Genomic DNA, 26,587 nt, shown 5'->3' with positions numbered 1-26,587 from the left:
CAACTCCCACTGCAATTGTGAGTTTATTTCACTGTCACCTCATTTCCTCAGAGTCCTTGAAAGACCCCAGCCTAAGTGGCTTGTCTCTGGTCACACTGCAGGTCAGTGGGAGAGGTGGAAATAGAGCCCCGATCCCCCATCTCCAAGACTTGTTTCTTAACCATTGCACCTGTCTAGCAATGTAGCCCTAGCCAGTCTGGCATCAGAACTCCTCGGAGATGCATCCTCACCGGACCACATTAGGTGAGAGTCAGAGCCCCCAGGAATCTGGTGTTATGTCTGCTGGGAGCTAGGCGATGGGTGAGACTGAGTTAGGAGCCTCCATTCCCACCAGCTCGATCCCTGGATGTATGAACACGGGGTGGGGTGCAGGGGAAGTGATTTCACCTCTGTGTTCAGGGTTAGGGAGACTGATACTGGAGCAGCATTCAGTTCTGGAGGCAACATGCAGTGACAGTCAGAAAAGGTAACAGTGGTAGAAACCATTAGGAAAGGAACAGATAATAAGACAGTAAATCTCATAATGCCACTGTATAAATCCATGGTATGTCCACAGCTTGAATACCGTAGGATTGGTGTGGAGAAAATAAATAAGGAAGTGTTATTTCCCTGTAGACGGGTCGGACTCACCCCTGCGGCGCCTCCTGCTGGTCGACCTTGGGAATTAGCTTATTCCAGCCCTGGAGCGCCCTCTGCAGGACGGTGATCCACCTGTCTGCTACTGCCCGTGTCCCTCCCAGGACCCGGTGCCCCTTCAACTGGGTCTCCCCCTCCCAGGGGAACCCCCACCCCACTATCTTCACTTTGCCTCAGTATTGGCTACTGCCAGTCATTGTCTAGCCCCACGTCCTGGGGCAGACTGCAGTATCAGCCTACTCATCACAGGCAAAGGGGTTTGGACCTGCTGCCTTTGCCTACCCCTGGGTTGCTCCTTGCAACCCCCAGTACCTCTTGGCCTATAGCTAGGCTGCAGCCTGGGGCTTTCCAGGCTGGAGCTCCCCAGCTCCTCAGCCTTTCCCCAGCCCTGCTTCATCCTAGGTACCTTGTTTAGCTCCCTGCAGCCAAGCCCATCTCCCTCTACAAACAGAGAGAGACTGTCTTGGCTTCTGGCTTCCCTGGCCTTCTCATAAGGCCCTGTTGCTCAGTTTCGGGCGTGGCCCCAGCTGCAGCCACTTCCCCAATCAGCCCAGCCTAAAGTCCCTTCCCAGGGCTATTTTAACCCCTTCAGGGAAGGAGCAGGGGTCCACCCTGCTACATTCCCCCTTCACATAACACAAGAACCAGGGGTCACCCAATGAAATTAAATGGCAGCTGGTTTAAAACAAACACAAGGAAGTATTTCTTCCCACAACAGAGTCAACCTGTGGAACTAGTGGTCAGGGGATGTTGTGATGGCTAGAAATATAGTTGGGTTCAAAGAAGAATTAGATAAGTTCATGGAGGATAAGTCTATGAAAGGTTATTAGCCAAGATGGTCATGGATGGAGCCCTAAGCTCTTGTTGTCCCTAAGGCTCTGCCTGTCATAGGCTGGTTGTGTACGACAGCAGATGGATGACTCAATAGTTGCCCTGATCTGGTTATTCCCTCTGATACCTCTGGCATCAGCCACTGTTGGAAGACAGGATACTGGGGTAGCTGGACCATTGGTCCCATGAAGTGTGGCCGTTCTCTTGTCCAATATTCAAAAGAAGGTTGAAAAATTGGAGGAGGTGCAAAAGCGAGCTAGAAAAATGATTAGAGGGCTGGAGAAAATGGCTTCCAGTGAGAGACAGGAGGAGACGAATTGGCTGAAAGAGACATTCAGGAGGTGGTTTCATGGATATGTATAAGTACCTCCATGGGGAGAAAGTACCAGGCAGTAAAGGTCTGTAACTTAGTATAGAGAGACTTGAGAGGAGCCCATGGCTGGGCAGATACAAATGTAGAATAAAGCACTGCGGGGTGGATCAGGGTTGTGCTTACACTGCAGATTCCGTCTGCCGGACTGTCCTGGGCCTCACCACAATGCGGCCCAATTGCCAGAGTCTAAGCGGCAGCCCTTGGGTTCTGGGCTGTGTGGCCTAATGTGCCGAGACAATACGGCCACCCATGAGCACAGAGCGGTGTGGCCTAGTGCCCAGGGTCAGTATAACAGCCCTCAAGTGCAGGAGTTTGTTTCCTAGGGGTTAGAATGAACATAGCGGCCCTTGAGTGCAGGGGAGCGTGGCCTAGCAGCCAGGGTGAATAGAGAGGCCCTCAAATGCAGGGGAGGGCAGTGTAATGGCCAAACCCAGGGGCCATCACCAGAGGGGGTAATGGCCAGGGTAGGGGGCCAGGTCCACCCGACTCCACCGGGTCCTGACCCAGGGCCCTAGCAGTGGTGGAGTGGTCCACCCCTGGGTCAGTGGGGAGTCATAGAATCATAGACTCAAAGGTCTGGAAGGGACCTCGAGAGCTCATCTAGTCCAGTCCCCACACTCATGGCAGGACTAAACATTATTGCTTCTTGTCCTATCCTCAGAGGTTAAGGAGAACAATTTTTCTCCCTCCTCCTTGTAACGACATTTTATGTTATTGAAAAGGGTTATCATGTCCCCTCTCAGCCTTCTCTTTTCCAGACTAAGCAAACCCAGTTTTTAATCTTCCCTCATGGATCATGTTTTCTAGAGCTTTAAGCAGTTTTGTTTCTCTCCTATGGCCTTGCTCCAACTTTTCCACATCTTTCCTGAAATGTGGTTCCCAGAACTGGACACAAGACTCTAGTTGAGCCCTAATCAGTGCGGAGTAGATCGAAAGAATGACTTCTTGTGTCTTGTTTACAACACTCCTGCTAATACATCCCAGAATGGTGTTCGTTTTTTTGCAACAGTGTTACACTGCTGACTCATGATTAACTTGTGATCCACTATGACCCCCAGATCCCTTTCTGCAGTACACCTTTCTAGACAGTCATTGCCCGTTTTGTATGTGTGCAACTGATTGTTCCTTCCTAAGTGGAATATTTAGCATTTTCCTTATTGAATTTCATCCTATTTACTTCAGACCATTTCTCCAGTTTGCCCAGATCATTTTGAACTTTATTCCTATCCTCCAAAGCACTTGCCACCCCTTCCAGCTTGCTATTGTCTACAAACTTTATAAGTGTACTCTCTATGCCATGATCTAAATCACTGATGAAGATATTGAACAGAACCAGACCCAGAACTGATCCCTGCAGGACCCCACTCATTATGCCCTTCCAGCGTGACTGTGAACCACTGATAACTACTCTCTGGGAACGGTTTTCCAACCAGTTTTGCATTCATCTTGTAGTAGCTCCATCTAGGTTGCATTTTTCTAGTTTGTTTATGAGACGATCATGCGAGACAGTATCAAAAGCCTTAGTAAAATCAATATATACCACATCTACCACTTCCCCCAATCCACAAGGCTTGCTACCCTGTCAAATAAAGCTGTCAGTTTGGTTTGACATGATTTGCTCTTGACAAATCCATGCTGTTACTTATCACTTTATTTTCTTCTACATGTTTGCAAATAATTTGCTCTATTATCTTTCCAGCTACAGAAGTTAAGCTGATTGGTCTATAATTCCCCGGGTTGTCTTTATTTCCGTTTTTATGGATGGGCACTATATTCGCCCTTTTACAGTCTTCTAGAATCTCTCTCATCGTCCAGGATTTTTCAAAGATAATTGCTAATGGCTCAGATATCTCCTCCTTGAGTATCCTAGGATGTATTTCATCAGGCCCTGATGACTTGAAGCTAACTAACATCTAAATCATTTAAAACTTGTTCTTTCCCTATTTTAGCCTCTGACGTCCAATCGCCACCCACCTTTTTGGTGAAAAGCGAATCACAGACGTCATTAAGCACCTCTGCCATTTCCGCATAGTCTGTTACTCTTTTCCTCCCCTCATTGCAACACTGCAACATGCTGACCTTACATGGGTGGGAGATACCACTCCCTCCCGCTCCCTGGGACACTTCCGACCGGGCTTCCTGAAGCTGCAGTCCATGTCACGTCGGGGTTTCCGGGCTCCTTGGTAATTCCCTGGGACTCTGACTCCAGCTGGTCAGCTGTAGGCAATGGATCTCTGGTCTGTGTCTCGAGATCTCCGCCTTCCGCAGGCAACGTCCTTCCTCCTTGGCAGTCAGTGCAGAGTGAGCTGGGCTGCTCTTCTTTATACCACAGCATTTGGAGCGTGCTTAGCATGGTCTGAGGGGAATTAACCCTTTCCTGGCTAGTGCGGGTATGCACACCCTGCCACAGGCACGGAATCTGGAAGGGAACCACTGGAACTAACTTCCAGTGGAAGTGGTGGAGTCTCCATCTTGAGATTTGTACATCCAACCTGGGCTCCATTCTGGAAGATATGCCCCCAACAAAGACAAGTCATTGGGCTCCATAGAGGGGTAGCTGGGTGAGAGTCTCTGGCCTGTGATATACAGGAGGTCGGGCTCGTTGCTGTCATGGTCCCTTCTTGCCTTAAGATCTACAAAAACACCAGTCAAGGTTTCAGAGCTAGGAAGGTCACATCAATTATCCACCACCAAACTCTATGGCCCAGGCGTATAGCGCACTGGTGGGTGAATAAAGATTTCAGCTGGTACCTCGGTGCCAGCCCTTTCATTGCCCAGGTGTGTACTAAGTTGAGGAGGCTCCAGGCCATTTCCCAGTTGACGTTTGTGCCATTGAGAAGACACATGGATGGGCTCAGGGAATGCTGGGCTGTGAGTCCTTCCAACTCTTGGGAAGGGGTCCCCAATGGAGCCCAGGCTGGTGGTGAGTGACAGAGGCTCCTACTGAGTGGTGTCCCATGTGGAATGAGTTGGGAGAGCTCATTACTCAGTCCCCATGACACAACAATACAGATGGCTCAAGGAATTAGAAATGGGCCATGGAGACGTCTGCCTACAGGGACTGAGGTCACTGCTGTGTGACGGTGGCAGAGTGGCTCAAGTGAGAAATCAGTTGAGGGACATCACTTCTGTTTCCAGTGTCTGACAATATGGGGCAGCTCAGGGTGTTGCTGATGGGGCGGCCAGGCCTTTCCCCCTTTTTGTAGGGCTTGCGGGTGGGCTGGGCAGGCGTTGCCCAAATGTGGCGATAGGCGACAGATCTTCCCCCTTCTCGGAGCATGGGTTGAAATGGAGTCCAAGTGGGTAGTAGCTTAAAAGTTGTTCCCATCAGATGGCCCCATTATTAGGTGTATTACAGTTGTGTGTAGAGGTCTCCACTGAGTTTGGGACCCTAATGCGCTAGGAGCTGCACACACATAGAGTAATAGACAGTCTCTGCCTAGAAGAGTTTAAACAGAGAAAGGGTGTGAAGGGAAAGCGAGGCAAAGGGCAGGGACGTTAATTGCCTGAGGTCCAGCAATGTCAATGACAGAGCTGGGAATAGACCCATGGAAGTCCTGAGTCCCATCCTAGTGCTCTGTTCATTGGACCACACTCCCTCTGGGATGGTGTGAGTTGGGTGTGGTCTCAGAACAGCTCTGTGGGTAAATTCCCCAGGTCCCCAAAATAGGGACTTTTCGTGGTGGGGGAATTGGTGCCTCTGCTGCCCAGGAACGGGTCCCAGCATGGCTTAAGCTGGCATTGACTGGGAAGATGCTGCTGTCTGATGGGTGTGCCTGGCCCCATTGAGTTCTGCACTGGCAGGTCTCAGCCCAGTTCCCTGGCTGGCCAAGGGAGGGGGAGGGCATGCTTGGGGAGGGGCGTGTAGTGCCGCTGGCTGGGGTTTGCAAAGGAGCCAAAGGGTGTGAAATTTAATGGCAGTTGGGGGCTGAAATCCCCGAGTCTGCTCTGAGAATTGCAGCCTGTGACAGGAGTCTCCACCTGCAGCCTGCCCGGTCTCCCTGGCAGAGAACCCTCTGTCTCTGGCCCTGGACTGGAGCTTCTGCCAAAAGCACAGACCAGAGCTCCCTGCTGTGCCCACTCAGCTCCTTGGCTTAATGAAGAGGCCTCTCTAACCGGCCCGTTTATCTCCTCCCCAGCTCCTCACTGCCCAGTGGAGGACCAAGGCATCGATGCTGAAGGAGGAGAGGAGGAATCTGACGGTCTCTGGACACTTGTTGCCTTCATTGCTCTCTTCCTGCTCAGCCTGTTGTACAGCGCCGGCGTCACGCTGTTTAAGGTAACAGCAACCGCTACCTTCATGGAAAGATGTGGAAAAGTTGGAGAAAGGCCATAGGAGAGTGACTAAAATCATTTAAAGGCTAGAAAACATGAGCTGTGAGGGAAGATTGAAAGAACTGGGGTTGATTAGTCTGGAGAAGATAAGACTGGGGTGGCTGGGGCAGGGGAATGACATGGTAACATTTTTGAAATACATAAATGGTTGTGACAAAAAGGAGGGTGACAAATTGTACTCGTTATCCTGTGAGGACAGGACAAGAAGCAATGGACTTAGATTGCAGCAAGGGCAGTTGAGGTTGGACATTGGAAAAAACTTCTTAACTGTCAGGCTGGGTAAATACTGGAACAAATTGCCCAGGGAGGTTGTGGAGCCTCCATTGTTGGAGTTTTTTAGGAACAGGTTAGAGAAATAACTGTCAGGGACGGACTAGTTATTACTTAGTACTGCCCCCGGCAGGCGGGACTAGGTGACTTCTTGAGGTCTTTCCTCGTCCTACATCTCTGTGATTTTACGGTTGTCAGAGGCTCAAACCAAAGTCAGGAATTAGAGCCCAGGTTTAGGACCAGGTTACCTGGAGAAAGGAAAGCCTGGGTCCAGGATAGGAGCCTGGCTGGAGCCAGACGAAAGCAGGGCTGGACTGAGATGGGAACAAGGCAGGAGCAGGGTTGGAGCTGGACGGGAACAAGGCAGGAACAATCCGACACAGCCACTGTCCAGGAGCGTAGCTAGTGGGGTGCAGGGGAAGCAGCCGCTTCCCTTTAGCACATTTTCCAAAGCGGCGCCTTAGTTAGGGGTTACCATGGCACCAGCGGGCGGGGCCCGCGCTCCTCTCTGAAGTTTGGCCTGCCGGCCTGTGCTGAACTCCTGCAGGCAAGGGGGGGTGGGCAGGGGCTGGTCCCTGCGGTGGAGCGGGGCGGCGCCAGGCACAGGAAGTGGAAAGCTGCAGCGCTAGCAATTCCTGGATCAGCTCCAGCTCCGCGTGCTGCTGGGGGGCGGTGCCTGCCTTTGCGTGGCGTAGCCCGTTTTGTCAGATGCTACCGCTGTGGTGCTCTGCTTTCTCCAATGTTGATATCACTCGGCTGCGTGCGCGTGTTCCCTCGGTGTGCTGCCCCAGCTCTGCGCAGACAGTTGACACAGCAGACCCGATGAGAACCCCCAATGACCACAGAGTCTAGTAAGGTGCCAAGGCACGTCGGCCAGGTTTATTGCCGTATGGACACAATTGCCGTTCCCTCTAGATCGTTACTCTACAGGGCAAACTACGTGAAAGTGCCTCTTGGCAATGGACTCGGCTCAGTCAGTGGTGGGACTTTCCACTGCCCCCTCAGCCAGACAAAGACACCACCCCAGGGATGCATTCTTATACACAGGCACAAACAAGTTACACATCACTCCTGACGTATTGAGGTCCAACCCCTCTACGTATTAAGGTGCCGCCTCTCACCTTGTACATGTTGGTTTGAACAAAACAACTCTATCCATCATATTACCCTTTTGGCCCTGTCATTGGGATGGGTCGGCCTGTTCCTTGTTACCCGTGTGGAGTGTGCAGTGTGCGAATGTTCTGATATCTGGTGTTCAGCACCTTTTAGGTACGTATCTTCTTGCAGCATCAGCCCTTTCCTCACCAGCTCCTGTGAGCAGGGCCTGACTCTGGCTCACAGCTTCACTTTGCTTTATGTGAGCAAAGCCTTGACCATTACTTTAGTTCAGGCCTTAGGCCTCATACCGGGCCTCTGATAGCGAGGTTTGTATCTCAGGGCCTCCCCTTACTACAGCCCAGGCTCCGCAGTCTGCCCGCCCGCCGGCGCTGCTGGCCATGGCCGCCTCCAGCGCATCGCCCTGCGCAGGGTTTGGTCTCCCGGCAGCAGGTGAAGCCCCCGAGCCGGGCGCCGAGGCTGAGTGGGTGGAGGTAACGTGGGCAGCGGGCTGGCCCGCTCTGGCGCTGCGTTTGCAAAGCCATCTGCAGCCCCAGGGGGTTGAGGCCGTGCCATCCCTTCCCCGGCTTCCCCCTCCAGCAGCCCCCGCACCGCCCTGCTGGGCCTGTTCAGCCCTCGGCCCCACCGGGTCCTGCCCTCATGCAACCCGCCCCTACCGTGCAGGTGCCGGGGGTGGCCCGGCCCGGGAGGCCTGGGGGAGCCGCAGCAAAGCCCTGCCCGGAGCTGGTGCAGGAGACAGGCCTGGCTCTCAGCTCAGTCTCGGGCATCAGCCTGCAGCGGGGAGCGGAGCCACCCCCCGCCGGCTCGGCTCAGCCCAGCCCTGCTCTGAAAGGGACACGGACCCCACTGCAGCTCGGCCCGGCCCGGGGCACGTGGGGGTGTCAGGGTGCGTGCAGGGGCACCCGGGTGCCTGCAGGGCCCTGGCAATAGATGGGTCTGGGGGGGATCAGGTGAATGCGGAGGGGGTGGGTACATGGGGTATCCAGGACGGTCGGTATATGGGAGTCTCAGGGTGCATGCAGGGGCTTTGGGGCACTGGTGCAGGGTTCTGTTTAACATGCCCTGTGCTGAGTTCGGCGCTAGCATTGCTGGTGCAGGTCTTGGGGCGGGGCCAGCCGCAGCCTCCCAGCATTCGAGCGCCCCGGGCTGCCGTCCAGCGTTCTAGAACCCCGCCGGGCTCTGGAACATTCAGCCCCCCCGCCTGGGGGCCCGGTGAGGTGTCGGCACCGTGGCAGCGCAGAGCGCACCCCAGGAGGGCGGGGCGGGGCGGCACGGCCGGGCGCCAGCCAAAGGGGGCATGGAACGGCTGGAGGAGGAGCCAAGGGGGCGTGGCCAGAGGAGGAGCCGGGTGCATGTGCCTTTTTATGTTTGCGTCCCTGCTCTCAGAACCTGGCTCCGCCACTGCCACTATCACAGCCCTGGGGAAATGCTTTGGGCAACTGCTCAACTTCTGCTGGGCTTCTGAGCTGGTCTCCCGACCAGCAACCAGGGCGGAGCCGATGAGGCAGCCAGCTACAGGCCAGGTGCGCGCGTCAGGTTACCTGGGATTGTCTCTGCTGCCGTCCCTGATTCCTCACACTGCCCAACGATCCATCAGAGATCATCAGGAATGATTATTTACTAATAATCAACCACCCGTCATCACTAATTAGCGAGTTCCCATCAAGGTTGATTCAGCAGTGATCAATAAATGAGAATCAAGAGTCTATTATCAATTCCAATAATTTATCACTGAGAAATCAATAATCAGGGATTGGCTATTTCTGGTCAGTACCTAGTGATCTGTAATTAATGCTGAGTAGCCATTAATCTGTGATTAATTATCAATAATCAACACTCACAGACCAGTACTTAATGTTAAACAATGAAGGATCAATAAGCTGCTAGTAATTATCAACTGATAATAATCACTTATCAATAATCAGCAATTAATGATCAGTGACCAAAAAGGAATGATCACTAATTAAGAAGCCAGAACAAATGTTCAAGGACCAATGAGCGTCAATCACTCACCACTCGGCCATGATCACTGAGGATCCGTAGTGGGGCCCAGATGCACCAAGGGCCACAGGAGCCTGTGAAGCCGGTTCTGTGGCGGGGACCTGGTGCCGGCCTGGAACCAGAAGCAGGATCGGCTTAGACAGCCGGGGCTCCCCAGGGAGTTGGCGTGCGGCACCCGCTGGGCAGTGGCTGTTCCCTGAGGCAGTTTGACAAGGCTGGTGTCTCTGTCTGGAAGTTGAGCTGCAGCTCAGCGCAGAGATCCTGGCATGACACAGGCGTGGCTGGGCCTGGTCCATGGCCCGGGCTACGCAGCAGGACAGGCTAGATGGTCCCAATGGTCCCTTCTGGCCTTGCTCTCCCAGCGTAGGATGCTGCCCATGAGCCCAACACCGGGTCCAACGGCACCAGCTGAACCCCTCTGCTCTCTGTGTCCCACAGGTGCGGTGAGTGCCCAGCTCTGGGCTCCTAGGAGGTGGACAGCACTGCTTCATCTTCTTCATTCCCTCCCTCCATTGTCAGCCCTCCCGGGCTCCTGCCTTCTCTCCGGACACCTGGAGGGACCATGTTCCATGGCAGCTCAGAGGGCGCAACAACGGATGCTGAAGGGTCTGAGCTCTGCAGAGCCCAGAGCAGGGAGGGCAGAGTCCTTCCCCGGACATCCCCAGGGGGCAGCCCACGCTGGAGCTTGAACTCAGCCCTGTACCCCTCAATCCTCCACTCGTGTCCTGTGGCAGGGACTGGATTTCCTTGTGTGTGTGTGTGTGTGTGTAGGTCTGTAGTGTCCTGAGGTCTGGTCAACCTGTACTCTGGTGAAGGAGAAGAGTCTCATTTTCTCCATCGTTTAACTTGTAACTTACACAGGACTTTTGTGTTTGATCCAAAATAAAATGAGTTCAAAATCGGTAGCTGCATTTCAGGGTGGGTTTTGGGGGATTTAACCAAGGAGAACGCTAGCCACTGTATGTCTCAGTCCCCCGGTATCTATATACACAACTGTCCATCCTCATACATACACATCCCTCTTTCTTTCTTTCTTTCTTTCTTTCTTTCTTTCTTTCTTAAAGTTCTAGGAAAAAATCGAGCCAGTGTGGTCCAGCACTATCTATGATTTGGGGGGCGCGTCATAAACAGAGAGTTAAGGGTTAATGCCTCTTTTACCTGTAAAGGCTTAAGAAGTTCACCTAGCCTAGCTGACACCTGACCAGAGGAACCAATGGGGGGACAAGATGTTTTCAAAGAGGGAGGAGGGAAATCAGTCTTTGGTCCATTCAGAAAAGTTTGTGCCGGAGTGAAGGATCCAGGAATCAGCCATCTAACATTTCTTAAAAGTAGTAAGAGGTTAGAGAAGGAACGTATTAGATTATGTTTATTTTCTTTTGTGACTTCTTTTTGCACGGAGGGAGAATCAAATTGGGTTTCTTTGTGAAACTAAGGTTTTGCCCAGAGGGACATCCTCTGTGTTTTGAATCTGTTGTCTGTGAGAGTAGCTTGCGTGCTAGTCTCATAGAGTTATTCCTTTCACCCTTTGTCTGTAATTAAAAGTCTTCTTTTAAGAACCTGATTGATTTTTCCTTGTTTTAAGATCCAAGGGTTTTTTGGATCTGGGCTCACCAGGAATTGGTGGGAGGTGAATCAGTCTCAATCCTGCCAGGAAAAGGGGGATAAAGACTGGGGAAATATTTAGGGGGAAGACAGAGTTTCCGAATGACTCTCCCATAAACGTTTGTTTTAACCATTTGGTGGTGGCAGGTACTAGGTCTAAGCTGGTAAATAAGCTTAGGGGTTATCTCATGCAGGTCCCCACATCTGTACCCTAAAGTTCAGAGTGGGGGTGACACCTTGACACATGCCCCCCTATCTGATCAGTGGCTTTCCCTGCCCCAGAGATCTCCCCTTCCTGCCCCTCCGTCCCAGCGTGTATAGGCTGAGGGACGAGGCCCCAGCTCTCTGGGTTTGTAGCTAAGCCCCCATCTCCCATTGGGGCCAGTTCAGCAGGCACCTGCCATTTCATTCTCCATGCCCGGAGGCGCCCCTACAGACACGACATGCCCCTCTGGAGGGTGTCAGGGGTCCCTGAAAGTCCGGGATGGAGGTTATGAATGAGATGGAGCCTGATTTGTATATTTATTTATTTATTTATTTATTTATTGTCACTCAGTGCACACAACAAAAGTCACACACACACACACACACCACCCACAAAAATCCCAATGAAGAGCTAAATATGCAACATGCAGCGTGAATAGATGCAACTCTGGCAATGGTCCTGCCCCAGGCCGGGGGGCTGGCTGGCGCAGGGGGTGGGGAAGGGACATGGGGCATCTCCCCTCTAGGGGGCGCTGGCTCTGATCCAGCCCAGAGCAGGGACTGTTGGGCTCAGGAGGGTGGGAAGGGGGAGAGGGGTTGTTTCCTCGCTAGGGGCGCTGGTTCCCTGCATGATACGAGTTGTCCGGTCTCAGCCAAGCTCCGAGCAGGGCAGCGTCCCCAGTGGCTGACGGCTGATTAGGCCATGTGGGGTGAGGTCCGGTCTCCCCCCCGGGGGCTCTTCCAGGGCACAGCACTAGCAGGGGCAGCTGTGGGACTCAGGGTGGTGTCGCCAATGGAGCTGGGTGTCTCAGCCCCTTGTCTCCGGGCGGATGGGGGCAGTGGCCCCTACACCACGCTCTGGATCTCGTTCTTGTACTCGGGGCCACTCGCCTGATTCAGCTGCACCATGACAGAGAAAAGCCACTTCACCTGCAGGGGGCAGAGAGAGCAGGGGTGAGAGGGGTCAGAGCTGGGGGGAGCTGCTCTGTCTGTCTGTGTCATTCCTGCTTTTCTGTCTGTGTCTCAGTCATTCAGTCTCTGTCTTATACACCCATTCTCCTTTCTCCTTCATTCTTCTCTTCTTTCTTTCCCCTCCACGCTGCCCTCTGTGACGTTATTGACATAAACTGTGACCGTACGGATCATTGCTGCAACCACTGTTATATAGTGTGATAGATCCAGGCCAGTTGGGTACAGCAGACTAGCAGAAGGCAGATATACTGGCCACTGGATTAACAGTTTTCTGTTCCCTCGCTGACCAGAGCAGGGGCTGCTCCAGGCTAATGAGAACACCTGACTCTAATTAACCTGCAAAGAGTCAGGTAAGGCCATTAAGCTAATGTGACCACCTGACTCTAATTCAGGCCCCACTGATACTATAAAAAGGGCTCACTCCAGTCAGGCAGGGAAGAGCCAGGGAGCCAGAGGAGAGGAAGTGCGGCTGAAGGGCTGGTTAATGAAGACACCCCCAAACTATCGTTAAGGGAGCCCTAAGGTAGGGTGAAGAAGGGAGAAGCAGGAGAGCTGTGGGGAAGTGGCCCAGGGAAATGTAGCAACTCTGGCAGTGAAAGGTTGGCTGCCAACAGCTGCTGCCACTAGGGTCCCTGGGCCAGAACCCGGAGTAGAGGGCGGGCCCGGGTTCCCCCCAACCCACCACTACAGGAACATCTCCTGGGAGGGGAAGTCAGGCCCCTGTCAGGACAGGAGGCTAAACTGTTCTGAAATAAGCCCCCAGGGACAACAGAGGCTGTGGGAGTTCTCTCACCAACCTTGCAGCCTGTGATGAAAAGGGCTCAGTAGACTGTAACCCTGGCCCTAGAGAGAGAAGGGCTACGTGGAGGGTCACAGTGAACCACTGAGGCTGGCATAAGCCGCCTAGAAACGCAGGACCCACGGAGCAAGGTCAGAGCTCTGCCACAATAGCTGCAGCAGATATTGTACAAAGGTTGTGCAGTGAGGTGTCTATGGCAAGGTTCTGCTTTGCTGGTTATGACAAAAGCAATCTGTAAGTGTGTATCATTTTTGTAGTTGAAGTTATGAGTATTGGCTCTGTACTTGTATCTCAATGTGTATCTTGGAATAACAGAGACTTGGTGGGATAACTCACATGACTGGAGTAATGTCATGAATTAATATAAACTGTTCAGGAAGGACAGGCAGGGCAGAAAAGGTGGGGGAGTTGCATTGTATGTAAGAGAGCAGTATGACTGCTCAGAGCTCTGGTATAGAACTGCAGAAAAACCTGAGAGTCTCTGGATAAGTTTAGAAGTGTGAGCAACAAGGGTGATGTCGTGGTGGGAGTCTGCTATAGACCACCAGACCAGGGGGATGAGGTGGATGAGGCTTTCTTCCGGTAACTAGCAGAAGTTACTAGATCGCAGGCTCTGGTTCTCATGGGGGACTTTAATCACCCTGATATCTGCTGGTAGAGCAATACAGCGGTGCACAGACAATCCAGAAAGGTTTTGGAAAGTGTAGGGGACAATTTCCTGGTCCAAGTGCTGGAGGAACCAACTGGGGCAGAGCTCTTCTAGACCTGCTGCTCACAAACTAGGAAGAATTAGTAGGGGAAGCAAAAGTGGATGGGAACCTGGGAGGCAGTGACCATGAGATGGTCGAGTTCAGGATCCTGACACAAGGAAGAAAGTAGAACAGCAGAATACGGACCGTGGACTTCAGAAAAGCAGACTTTGACTCCCTCAGGGAACTGATGGGCAGGATCCCCTGGGAGAATAACATGAGGGGGAAAGGAGTCCAGGAGAGCTGGCTGTATTCTAAAGAATCCTTATTGAGGTTGCAGGAAAAAACCATCCCGATGTATAGAAAGAATAGTAAATATGGCAGGCAACCAGCTTGGCTTAACAGTGAAATCCTTGCTGATCTTAAACACAAAAAAGAAGCTTACGAGAAGTGGGAGATTGGACAAACGACCAGGGAGGAGTATAAAAATATTGCTCAGACATGCAGGAGTGAAATCAGGAAGGCCAAATCACACTTGGAGTTGCAGCTAGCAAGAGATGTTAAGAGTAACAAGAAGGGTTTCTTCAGGTATGTTAGCAACAAGAAGAAGGTCAGGGAAAGTGTGGGCCCCTTACTGAATGAGGGAGGCAACCTAGTGACAGAGGATGTGGAAAAAGCTAATGTACTCAATGCCTTTTTTGCCTCTGTCTTCACAAACAAGGTCAGCTCCCAGACTGCTGCACTGGGCAACACAGCATGGGGAGGAGGTAACCAGCCCTCTGTGGAGAAAGAAGTGGTTTGGGACTATTTAGAAAAACTGGACGAGCACAAGTCCATGGAGCTGGATGCGCTGCATCCGAGTGGGCTAAAGGAGTTGGCGGATGTGATTGCAGAGCCATTGGCCATTCTCTTTGAAAACTCGTGCTGAATGGGGGAGGTCCCAGATGACTGAAAGAAGGCTACTGTAGTGCCCATCTTTAAAAAAGAGAAGGAGAAGGAGCCGGGGAACTCCAGGCCAGTCAGCCTCACCTCAGTCCCTGGAAAAATCATGGAGCAGGTCCTCAAGGAATCAGTTCTGAAGCACTTAGAGAAGAGGAGATTGATCAGGAAAAGTCAGCATGGATTCACCAAGGGCAAATCATGCCTGACTAACCTAATTGCCTTCTATGAGGAGATAACTGGCTCTGTGGATGAGGGGAAAGCAGTGGGTGTGTTATTCCTTGACTTTATCAAAGCTTTTGATACGGTTTCCCACAGTATTCTTGCCAGCAAGTTAAAGAAGTATAGGATGGATGAATGGACTATAAAGTGGATAGAAAGCTGGCTAGATCGTTGGGCTCAACGGGTAGTGATCTATGACTCCATGTCTAGTTGGTAGCCGGTATCAAGCAGAGTGCCCCAAGGGTTGGTCCTGGGGCCGGTTTTGTTCAATATCTTCATTAATGATCTGGAGGATGGCGTGGACTGCACTTTCAGCAAGTTTGCAGATGATACTAAACTGGGAGGAGTGGTAGATACGCTGGAGGGTAGGGATAGGATACAGAGGGACCTAGACAAATCAGAGGATTGGGCCAAAAGAAATCTGATGAGGTTCAACAAGGACAAGTGCAGAGTCCTGCACTTAGGACGGAAGAAGCCCATGTACTGCTACAGACTAGGGACCGAGTGGCTAGGCAGCAGTTCTGCAGAAAAGGACCTAGGGGTTACAGTGGACGAGAAGCTGGATATGAGTCAACAGCGTGCCCTTGTTGCCAAGAAGGTTAACGGCATTTTGGGCTGTTTAAGTAGGGGCATTGCCAGCAGATCGAGGGACGTGATCATTCCCCTCTATTCAGCACTGGTGAGGCCTCATCTGGGGTCCTGTGTCCAGTTTTGGGCCCACACCACAAGAAGGATGTGGAAATTGGAAAGAGTCCAGCTGAGGGCAACAAAAATGCTTATGGGGCTGGAGCACATGACCTATGAAATGAGGCTGAAGGAATTGGGATTGTTTAGTCTGCAGAAGAGAAGAATGAGGGGGGATTTGATAGCTGCTTTCAACTACCTGAAATGGGGTTCCAAAGAGGGTGGATCTAGAATGTTCTCAGTGGTGGCAGATGACAGAACAAGGAGTAATGGTCTCAAGTTGCAGTGGGGGAGGTCTAGGTTGGATATTAGGAAACAGTGTTTCACTAGGAGGGTGGTGAAGCACTGGAATGGGTTACCTAGGGAGGTGGTGGAATCTCCTTCCGTAGAGGTTTTTAAGGTCAGGCTTGACAAAGCCCTGGCTGGGATGATTTAGTTGGGGATTGGTCCTGCTTTGAGCAGGGGTTGGACTAGGTACCTCCTGAGGTCCTTCCGACCCTGAGATTCTATGATTCTACAGGACTATTCTCAGTAAGTGCCCAATCAAGAAACTGGAGTGTCTTAGGGAATTGCTTGTATGACTTGTGGTTAGCCAGTGAGGTAAAACCAAAGTCCTCTCTGTCTGTCTGGTTTGGTGTGTTTAGAAGTGGAGAAACTCCAGCCTTGGGCTGTAACTGCCCTTCTCTAAGCAATTTGTCCTGAACTGATACTCTCTGAAGTGTCCCACCATTGTTACAAGAGGCACCATCATTACACTATCTAATGTGCTAAACTCATTAATTCCTTTGTTCCTACGTTCGTTCTCTCTCTCTCACCTTGAACAGGGTCATGGTGGCGCTGTAGCACACGCTCAAGAGGAAAAGGGTGATGAAGACCGAGATGGTGGACCAGAGGCCGTCCAGCTCCTCGTCTCCGTCCTCACTACAAAACTCACCTGACACGATCACCTCTGTTGGGGGGAGAGAAAGAGACATCAGCTCCGACTCAGCCACTGTTACAGAGAGAGCTCGGACTGTGCATCCAACACCAACCCGCCCATCCCCTTCTCTACCCACCCTTCCGTCCCTCCAGTCATCTATCTCTAGACACCTCTATCCATTCATCCCTGCATCAATCCCTAGATGCACCCTCCATCCATCCACCCACCCCTGCCTGCTGTGATGAAATGAAGGATGCAGAGCCTCCCAGCTCTCATCTCACTTATCCCATGTGGCCGTGGCCCTACACCCTGGCACTGAAGCTTGTCTGCCTGTTGAATTTCTCTGTGCCTTAGTTTCTCTGCCTGTGAAAGGTGGCTCAGGATCCCTCTGAGGTGTGCGAGGTGCCGGGATGCTGCCATGGTGGGGGAGCTCCCTAAAGACCAGGATGGATGGATTTCACATGTGTGCCTCTATGACCCTGCTCCCAATGTAACAAAACCCCCAGGAGTCACTTCAGATGGAACGCAGCCACCTCTGGGCCTGTTTATCCCAGGTTCTCTTGCCCAGGTGCAGCCTGTAGTTGCCTTGGCTGAGGGAGGTGGGGATTTTGAACCCTGTCACTTTTATGAACAGAGCCACAAGTATTTTAAGGATGGGATCTCAGGTCTCTCTGACATGACAGATGCTGCTCCCTGAGCATGGTGCCCCCTACTGAGCCCCTGCCCTAGGGATGTCTGGAGAACAGGTGCATGGATCTGTGTGGGTGGATGTTTGTCTCTCTCTGTGTTGTGTGTCTCTCTGTGGGTACAAACACGACAGCCCAGGTGGGAGGGTCCCTGGGTCATGCCATGTTACAGGTGTGTCCATCTGCCCTGGACTGAGCTCTCTCTCAGCCACCCCCCCACTCTCTTACTCTGTGTGCCCCTGCGCTGCCCCAGGATAACAGCCCTAACACTGCCGCTGCAGGCTACCCCCCTTTAATGCCAAGTGTGAGCTCTGTGCTCGCACTGGTGGGTTTGATTCCTGCACTCGCCCATCCAGCTTTGGGGCTGATACACACATGGGGGGTGGGGGGGAAGGTGTGTGAATGAGGGGCTGGGTAGGAGACAGAGCTCATGTGCGGGGGCATCGGGGCATCTGCATCGTCTGTCTCACCCCACTGCCGGGGCCCCCATGGCACCAGAGCTAGTGAGACTTTAGGTGAGTCCCTGCTTAGTGTGTACTCCAGATAACAGCCCTACTACTGCTGCTGCTTTGTGGGGACTGAGTCCAGGAGCTGATTCCTGCTGTGGGGTGTTTGCTGTATGTTGTCCTATCTCCCCCTCCACAGCTGCTGCTGTGGGGAAGGGGTGGAAGGAGACCCTTAGCCAGGGCCGCCCAGAGGAGGGGCTCAAGTTGGGCAATTTGCCCTGGGTCCTGCAGGGGCCCCCCCAAGAATATAGTATTCTATAGTATTGTAACTTTTTTTTACGGAAGGGGCCCCCAAAATTGCTTTGCCCCAGACCCCCTGAATCCTCTGGGTGGCCCTGCCCTTAGCCTTCTAGCCAGCAGAGGAGTGTGTGTGGGGGCCAGGGTATTTTAATTACCTTCCCCCACTGACTCTGGCTGGAAAATCCCCATGGGGCATCTTCTCCTCTCTGGGGTTTAAGGGGATGTAGGGTAAATGCTGATCATGATACGGTGCCCCTCTGGATATGCATGGGTTATAGCCTAGAGGGGATTGCACCTCAGTGAGATGGCCATCAACCGATCCATCCCACACTCCATCCAGCCTTATCTTTAGCCGTCCTCCATATCTTCCATCCATCCATATAGATCTATACCCATCCATCCATCGTCACCACTAACAATCCACCCACTCATCCTCACCCATATCTTCCATCCATACATGCAACCCCATCCACTTATCTATCAGCCCTTTATATATTATCCATCCCCAAACATCCATCACCACCTGTCCCCATTAACACACTCAGTCGTCCATCCATCCATTGCCATATTCACTCATTCATTCATCCTCATCTATCTATCACTGACCATCTGTACCAGCCCATCCATCCATCTGTCGGTCCATCCCCATCCATTCTCATTTTCCTATCACCATCCATCGCGATTGGTACTGATCCATTACCATATGCACCCGCCCATCCATTCATTTATATATCAATCCGTCCCCACCCATTCTCATCTCTAGCCATCCATCTATCGCAGTCCATCTATGGCCATCCATGTATCCATCCCTTCATCCTTCAGAATGGGTACCCCTCCAACCTTCACTAGAGATTTATCCATCCATCCCCATCCACTTATCCATTGGCACCGCACCTGCGAACCATCCAACCATCCTTCCCTCAGTGCAGCGCAGTCTAGTGGGACTGGGTGGGACTCTCAGAACACCTGGGTTCTGTTTCTAGCTCGGTAACGGACGTAACCTTGGGCAGGTCCCTTCCCCTCCTGGTGTCTCTGTTTCTTCTCCCTCTTTCTCTATCTAGGTGTGAGCCCTTTGACACAGGGACTGTCTCCCACGGTGTCTGTGCCACACCAAGCCCAACAGGGCCCTATCTGAGCTGGGGGAGGAGGTGCTACTTTAATCCAAATAATAATCTCTCTCTCTCTCTCTCTCTCTGTGATATCTGTTGGTCTATGAGCCCTTCCAGGGCCAGCTCTAACTTTTTTGCCACCCCAAGCAAAAAAGAAGAGCGCTGCCCCATCGTACCCCCCCAGCACCGCACTGCCCGAAGCCCCGCCCCCTCTGAGTGCTGTGCTGAGCTGCGCCAAGCCCCGCCCTCCCTCTGAGCGCCGCGCCGCACCCTCGAAACAAACCCCCCCCCACTCCAGCGCTGTCCCGATGAATCAAAAAACCCAACAACACCCGAGTGTTGCCCTGCCCGAGGTGCCACCCCAAGCACGTGCTTGGTCGGCTGGTGCCTGGAGCCGGCCCTGGGTCCTTCCCTCTGAAGTATGTATGTATCCCTCTAACCATCTCTCTGAACACCTGGCCTTCCAACAGAGCTGGGCTTGGATAAGGGCTCTGCAGTATGTATGTGTGTAACTGTCCATCTACCCTCCACTCCATCACTGCTTCTGTGCTGTGTATGTACCCATGTATCAGGCCATCCTTCCTTCCATGCCTTCAACCCATCCTTCCTTCCATGGCACCTACCCATGTCTCTCCCCATCCATCCATGGTATATATGTATCCACCCATACAGAATCTGGAAATTGGCATCCCCAGCCTTATAGAATCTCAGTTTCTCCCAGCCTGCAACCTGGGACCTCGTCCACCTTGGGGGACCTGCAGATTTCATCCAGTCACACCACAAGAAGGAGACCGGGGATGAGCTCAGACTAGTTCCATTTATTCACTTGTTGTCACTGAGGGCACAGAGATTATTTACAGGAAGCTGTACTGGACAGTGCTAGCAGTGGGGCTGGGAGGAGCCTTCTTCATTTACCAGATACTTTGCTGATGCTGCGTTGGGTGAACTTCAATGAGAGGGCTTCATGGATGACCATGCAGGTGTAGACGTCCTCTGTTCCAGCTGTCCTTGCTGACTTTCAGCTTGCTGTAGAGGAAGAAGTTTGAGTCGCTGGCTCTGTCCTTGATGGGCTGGGTGGTGATGTATTCCAAACTCTCTCTGGGTTTGTGGTTCTTCATCCACTGCACCGAGATGTCCTCGGGGAAGAAGCCCCTCACCAGGCAGGTGAGGCTGACGGAGTCTTCGGAGCTGCTCAGCTCCTCGTTGTGGGGGTGCAGGAGGTAGATGCCAGGGGCAGAGCGCCTGCCTATGGTGGGTGGGGACAGAGGACACAGATGAGCCAAGCACATCACTCAGCCTGGGCCACGTGAGGAGAAGGATGGGGCGTGTGTGTGTGGAGGGGCAGGAAGATCCCCTCTCTCCTCCAGGGTGGAGGGCTGGGGACTGGGAGCTGGTATCTCTGGAGCACAATTTGAGGGTGGGGATTTGGGGACGCAAAGGGACCCAGGCCAAGATCCCCTTAAGGAGCATCCTCCCCGCTGGGGACTGGGATAGAGAGTCTCTCCTTAGGGACCCTGCTCTCCTCCTACCTGGCTTCTTGGAGATCGATTTGATGAGGGGTGAGGGCAGCCCCGAGTGCTCCACTTTGCAGGTGAAGTTCTCTCCGGCCTCCCAGTCGCGGGTGAATATGGGCATGGAGTTGGAGGCGGTGAAGGTGCTGTTGTGCTGCTCAGTGAGGTTCAGGGTTCAGGACAATGGAGCCCGGCTTCTCTCGGGACCAGACCACCTGAAGGCTGCAGTTGCTAGGCAGGTTGACCACCAGGCAGGTGAGCACGGGGCTCTGGTTCACATACAAGTCGGCAGGAGACGGGGCACCAGGAAGACTTGGATGTTACTGGGAGACGTTGTTTCTTCTGGGGACAGGAGAGCCCAGGTCAGCCGCTAGGCCTGGTCTGCCCTGCCAAGCCCATCCCAGTCTGTCCTCACCCCTCTCCCCTCGAGCCCAGCCCGGTGTCCCCTCCCCACAGGCAGATTTACAGTAAATGCAGGTGCCCTGGCACGGGAACCCCAACGACAGGGGCCCCAGGATGGGAGTGGGGCCCTGTGCTCAGCTTCATTTTTGGTGCCTCCTTGGGACCCAGCCGAGAAAAAGAACCTTCTCTCTTATCTGCCCCCGCCCCAGTTTTCATTCTTGTTTTCTTCATCCGCCTCCTGTCAGTAATAGCAAGTAAATGGAAATGAAGTGAGGGACCTTGATTGGTTTTGTAGTCGAATTTATTTTTCCACAGACCACTTGAAAATCGCTGCAAATGGGGAGGGCAGGAGCTCTGTTTGGTGCTCAGGGCAGGGCGGGGATGGGGGTGCGGAGTCAGGGCACGGGGTGTGGGGGCTGGGTGTGTGTGAGGGGTGCAGGAGTCAGGGCAGGGGGCTGGGGATGTGGGCTGGGATTGTGGGGGTGCTCCCAGCCCCCTGCCCCTATGTGTGTTGTGGCCCCTCCCCTCCCCTCCTCCAGGAGCGACCGGAGCGCCGGCAAACAGCAGGTTGGGGTGGGGAGGTGGGGAGGAGCTTGGCTGCCGGTGGGGCAGAGCCTGGAGCAGGAGCCCCTCGAGCCAGCAGGACCAGATGCGGATTTACAGTAAAACCCAGGGGGCTCCAGGGCCGGGCAGCTGTCGGGGCAGCAGCCTGGTCCCTGCACTCCCCCTACGCAGACCCCCAACCCCAACCCCTGCCGTGAGCCGCTCAGGTAGGGGTGGGGGAGGGGGCAGGGCTGGGAGCATCCCCATGACCCCAGCTCCTGCCCTGACTCCTGCACCCCTCACATCCTCACGCCCACCCTGAGCACAAAACAAAGCTCCTGCACCCCACATTCCCATCTGCACCCCTGCCCCAACCTCCTGCCCCAACCCCGCCCGCTCCTGCATCCTAACTCCTGGCCAGGCCCTGCAGCCCAACCCCCAGCCTGCTCCTGTATCCTAACTTCCTCCCAGGCCCTGCACCCCAGCCCGACTCCAGCACCCCTCACCCACCTCCCGCCCCTGCCCTCCTGGCTGCTGCAGCCCCCACATCCCCACTCCCGCCCCTCGCACTCAAGCGGAGCTGCCCCAGGTAAGTGCTCCACACCCCAGTCCGCTTCCCCGGCCTGAGCCCCCTCCCGTACCCTAAGTCCTGGCCAGACCCCGCAGCCCAACGTTTTTTTATAAAGTGCTTCACAGGAGTTAGCTAATGGCACAAACAGGCTTTGGAAAGACCGTTAAGTGTCCGCCGAGACCCCCAGCGATTTTCAAGTGGTCTGTGGAAAAATGAGTTCGACAGCAAAACCAATCAAGGAACCTCACTTTATTCTCATTTACTTGCTAATACTGACAGGAGGCGGATGAAGAAAACAAGAATGAAAACCAGGAGTGGGGGTAGATAACAGAGAAGGTTCTTTTTCTCGGCTGGGTCCCAAGGAGGGCCCCAAAAATAAGGCCCCAGTAACTCTGAATCCGCCATTGCCCCTCCTCTTCGTAGGGAGCCTAGCGCCGGCGAGCGTCACCTCCGCACTTGTTGGTGTGGCCCTGCGATTTGATGGAGGTGCCCGGCTGGGACACCTGGCACGTGTATAACTTGACCTTCCGCCAATCGGCCTTGGAGACAGTGACATTGCAGTGGGTGCTGTAGGTGGGGCCGTTGGCGTCCTTTGTGGTAGGCGGTGTCACCAGGAAGTTTCTGGGCTGGCCGTCAACCAGCCATTCCACCGTCAGAGTCTCAGGGTAGAAGCCGGAGATTAAGCACGTGAGCTGGACGGGGTCTCGATCGGTGTTGGAGACGATTTTCACCTTGGGTGTAATGGGGCCTGGGGTTCATTGGGCTCTGGGAGAAGGGTGACAGGTTAGTTTTGTACAGACCCCTGCTGAGCCCTCCCGCTCCCTGCAGCACGGCGCCCCCGCTGAGCCCTCCCGCTCCTGAAGCACGGCGCCCCCCGCTGAGCCCTCCCCGCTCCCTGCAGCACAGCGCCCCCTGCTGAGCCCTCCCCGCTCCCTGCAGCACGGCGCCCCTGCTGAGCCCCCGCTCCTGCAGCCCGGCGCCCCTGCTGAGCCCCCGCTCCCTGCAGCACGGCGCCCCCTGCTGAGCCCTCCCCGCTCCCTGCAGCACAGCGCCCCCTGCTGAGCCCTCCCGCTCCCTGCAGCACGGCGCCCCCTGCTGAGCCCTCCCCGCTCCCTGCAGCCCAGCGCCCCCTGCTGAGCCCCCCGCTCCCTGCAGCACGGCGCCCCCTGCTGAGCCCTCCCCGCTCCCTGCAGCACAGCGCCCCCTGCTGAGCCCCCCTGCTCCCGGCAGCACAGCGCCCCCTGCTGAGCCCTCCACTCCCTGCAGCCCGGCGCCCCTGCTGAGCCCTCCCCGCTCCCCTGCTGCACAGCGCCCCTGCTGAGCCCCCGCTCCCTGCAGCACAGCGCCCCTGCTGATCCCTCCCGCTCCCTGCAGCACAGCGCCCCTGCTGAGCCCTCCCCGCTCCTGCAGCACAGCGCCCCTGCTGAGCCCCCACTCCCTGCAGCCCAGCGCCCCTGCTGAGCCGCTCCATGCAGCCCAGCACCCAGTTTGCAGCCCTCTGCCCTTTCCCTGCATTGCAGCACCCATCGCTTCTCTTGGCGCGGTCTCTCTTTTCATTCCTCCACCCTTGGTGCCTCCACCCAACACTGTCTACCTGTCCCCATTCACTCCCATCTCTCTGAGGTGTCTCTCTCCATCCACCCACCCACCCCGGCGACTCCATCAGCTCACAGCACTAGCAGGGTCCCAGCCTCTCTCCCTGCAGCAGTCACCAGAGCAGGGACCTGAGAAACCAGTCAAGGAACCTCACTTTATTTCCATTTACTTGCTATTACTGACAGGAGGAGGATGAAGAAAACAAGAATGAAAGCCGGTGGGGGGGGGGCAGATAACAGAGAAGGTTCTTTTTCTTGGCTGGGTCCCAAGGGGGGCCCTCAAAAATGAGGCTGATCACAGGGCCCCAGTAACTCTGAATCCGCCACTGCCCCTCCTCTTCGTAGGCAGCCTAGCCCTGGGGACATTAACCTTTGCACTTCTGGGCGTGGGCCTGCGTTGTGGTTTTGGTGCCCGGGTGGTACACCTGGCAGACGAGGGGAGAGTCACCCTTCCACTCGCTCTGGGGGACACTGAGATTGCTGCGGGTGCTGAATGTGTGGCCGTCGGCGTCCTTCGTGCGCTGCTCAATGGCACCCCCTAGTATCTGGGAATTCACCATCCATTGCACTGTCAAATCCGTGCTGTTGAAGTGGGAGATCAAGCACACGGCCTGGATGGCGCCTGAGTCGGTGCAGGAGTAGAAGTTCCAGCTTGGGGGTTTGGAGGCTCTGGGAGAAGGGGGATGGGTTGGTTTTGTACAGACCCCTACTGAGCCCCCACCTCCCTGCAGCCCAGCGCCCCTGCTGAGCCCCCCGCTCCCGGCAGCACAGCGCCCCCTACTGAGCCCCCCACGATCCCTGCAGCCCAGCACCCAGTTTGCAGCCCTCTGCCCCTTTCTCTGCATTGCAGCCCCCATCGCTTCCCTTGGCGTGGTCTCTCTCTCTCCATCCACCCACCCACCCCGGCGACTCCATCAGCTCACAGCACTAGCAGGCTCCCAGCCTCTCTCCCTGCAGCAGTCACCAGAGCAGGGACCTGCGAGACCCCCAGCCCCTCCCTCCCACCCTAGGCTGTGCCGCGCCGTCCCTACCTGGGATGTCCTTGAAGATGCTGGAGCTGGTGGGCTGGTGCTCTACGGTGCATCGATAGGTGTTAGACTCCCAGCTGCTGGCCGGGACGGTGACCTGGCTGCTGAGTGAGTAGACGCCGCTGGAAGGTTGCAGCACGGAGGGATAGGTCCTCACGCCCGAGGAGCCGACGTTGGGGCTCCATGTCACGGTGACCGGCTCGGGGAAGTAGCCGTTGGCCAGGCAGCCGAAGGTGACCTGGGAGGTGGTGACTTCGCCGGTGCAGGAGGTCAGGGGGAAGACAGACGGGGCCGTGGCACTAGCTGCAAAGGGAGAGAGAGCGAGGCCATGAGACACAGCCCCACTGAGCCCTGCCCCTCCATGCAGCACAGGCCTAGCGTGGCACTGGGGCAGCACTCAATGCCGGGGAGAGCGTCCCTAGCGAGCCCCACTCTGCTCCATTCACACAGCACAGTTTGGGGTGAGACTGTTGACAGTTGCAGGTCTTACTAACATCTGTGTGTAAGTGGGGCCTGAGATAGGCTGCCCCCATCTTCCAGGTTGTGTCACAGACTGAGCAGGATCAGGGCCCCCAGTTCACTTGGTGCTAAACAGACCCTGTGTGTGATCAGGGGCCCATTACACCGGGTGCTGCAGAGAGACACAATGACAGACAGTCCCTACCCCACCGAACTTACAGGCCAAATACGCAAGATAAAGGAAGGGTCAGAGGGGAAACTGAGGCCGCGAGCGAGGAAGGGACCTGGTCACAGCAGGTCGGTGGCACAGCCAGGTAGAGAACCCAGGAGTCCTGTGTCCCACCCTCTGCTCTGTGGACTGGATGATGATTGTGCTGTGCCGCTGGTCAGCAGTAACAGGGGTTGATTTCACAGAGTGGAGGGTTGTTCCCAGTAATTTGCACTGCCTCCTGAGGAGCCAAAGGGAATTAGGTTCTGAAGTGGCAGAGAAATTCATTACTAACATCATCAGCCCCTAGAGGCCAATTACCAACCCTGTATCTCAAACACACGTCGTTAGAGTCCTGAGAACTCACTTGAGACACCGGTAGGAGGGACTGGGACTGTCCAGTTGAACCCGGGACATATGGGCCCTTTGGGTTAGAGTTCAAGAGTAATTATACATGGGGAGAGGATGAAGGGTTCGCGTGTTAGGGTTAGGTGCTGGGGTAAAGGGCTATAGGTAGCTGGGGTAGGGGAAATTACAGGGCGTAAGTGGTTTTAATGGTTTGGGTCAAATACCCTTCCACCTCAAGTTCAATATTTGACGTGTTGTGATTGGATTTCTAGCCAATTTTGCAGCTATTCAACTCATCTAGACACCAACCGGTTCTGCTGCCATTTCCCAGAGGAGTTAGTGAGACTCTGGGTCCTATTCCCAAGGGTCAGTTTGTAACTTCTCCAGAGTGGTCAAGGTGGGAGGTTCGGACAGTTAGGCGTTATGGTTAGGGGTATAATTGGTTGTTAGTACTTGTATCACAGTGGTCTAGAAAACCAAATCTAGGACCAGGATCCATTGTGCCAGATGTGAGCTTTACAGAGAAATAATAATGAGGACTCTACTGATCCCCAGCATTGAAGCCTGAGCAATCTAAAGCTTTCAGTCTGGGGAGAAGGCTGGGACGTTAGGAGTTAGGTTGGGTTTGAAGAGAGGAGCTGGAGCTGAGTGAATTAGGGAGGAGGGTCAGAGGTTAGGGAGGCAGGGGGTTAGAGATCCCGCGGGTTAGGGATGAGAGGCTAGGACTCTAGGGAAAGGGAAGGATTAGGGTTATTGAATGGGTGCATCTGTCGGGAGTTAGGGATGCTC

The 26,587-nt window shown here is 54.3% G+C and overlaps 1 pseudogene; it reads right to left on the bottom strand.

Moving 5' to 3' along the window:
* LOC120380838 overlaps positions 1-26,297 on the bottom strand; it is a 43,988-nt pseudogene extending 17,691 nt beyond the window's left edge.
* Positions 26,298-26,587: the final 290 nt, after the last annotated feature.

The sequence above is a fragment of the Mauremys reevesii genome, linkage group 13 (genome assembly GCF_016161935.1).
Source record: "Mauremys reevesii isolate NIE-2019 linkage group 13, ASM1616193v1, whole genome shotgun sequence".
In the NCBI taxonomy this organism is placed as follows: Eukaryota; Metazoa; Chordata; order Testudines; family Geoemydidae; genus Mauremys; species Mauremys reevesii.
Note: the sequence above shows the minus strand (reverse complement) of the source record. Positions and strands in the feature narration are given on the sequence as shown.